Raw genomic sequence first — 753 nt, 5'->3', positions numbered from 1 at the left:
GGTAAGTGGGCTGGACGGACCTTGAGCAAGGGCGAGTTCAGCTTGTTTTCCCTTTAACTTTGCTTTCTTGGAACCTCCCCACCACCACGGGTCCTGTCACTGGCAGCAAGATGCCTTTTCCGTCTTTGTGACAGGCCCTTGTCCCAGATGAGCCTCAAGCCCTCGGCCTTGCTTCCCTCTGTCTTCTTTGGGGCCTTCCATTACCACCCACATGTGGCCAGACTGCCCATGTTTGAGTGCTGCCGCATTCCCTTAACTGGATGTTACCAGGTCAGGCTTCTTAATCTCCCTGTGCCTGGGTGTCCTCAGGTTATAAAGTACCTACCTCATGGGGTTGTTGGGAAGATGGCTTGACTTATGGCTTTAGAGTGCTTTCAACAGTGATTGGCAAGTAGAAAGTATTTGATACATTTCGAGTTGTTGTCATTAATACTCTGCCTGTCTTCCAAGCTAACGAAGCACTTGGTCATCAGCTCACCCGATCTCCATGGTCTCCTGACATAAACCACAGGATAGTTATCCTGTAAATAGGGAACTGGGGTCACAGAAGAGAAGTCATTTGTCCAGGAAAACAGCCCCACCATCAGGTGTTTCCTGTGCCCCTAACTCCGAACCTGGGCCCGAGGCTTAGGATTCAGAGACGTGTCTGTGTGGGCCCTGCTCTAGAAAGTTCCCGAGTCTCAGGAGTGGCAGAACCACATCTGGAACCGACAGCACCGAGTTAGGCCCATTGTTCTTTCCAGCCCACAAGTG

The 753-nt window shown here is 51.4% G+C and overlaps 1 protein-coding gene across 1 annotated transcript in view; it reads left to right on the top strand.

The window, feature by feature from the left end:
• The window catches only part of DDX24 (DEAD-box helicase 24), a 15,886-nt gene that overhangs the window by 14,362 nt on the left and 771 nt on the right, over positions 1–753 (top strand). The window lies entirely within an intron of this gene.

This window comes from Myotis davidii, unplaced genomic scaffold (assembly GCF_000327345.1).
Source record: "Myotis davidii unplaced genomic scaffold, ASM32734v1 scaffold1703, whole genome shotgun sequence".
Classification (NCBI taxonomy): Eukaryota; Metazoa; Chordata; class Mammalia; order Chiroptera; family Vespertilionidae; genus Myotis; species Myotis davidii.
The sequence above is the reverse complement of the archived record's forward strand: the minus strand, read 5'-3'. Positions and strand labels throughout refer to the sequence as shown.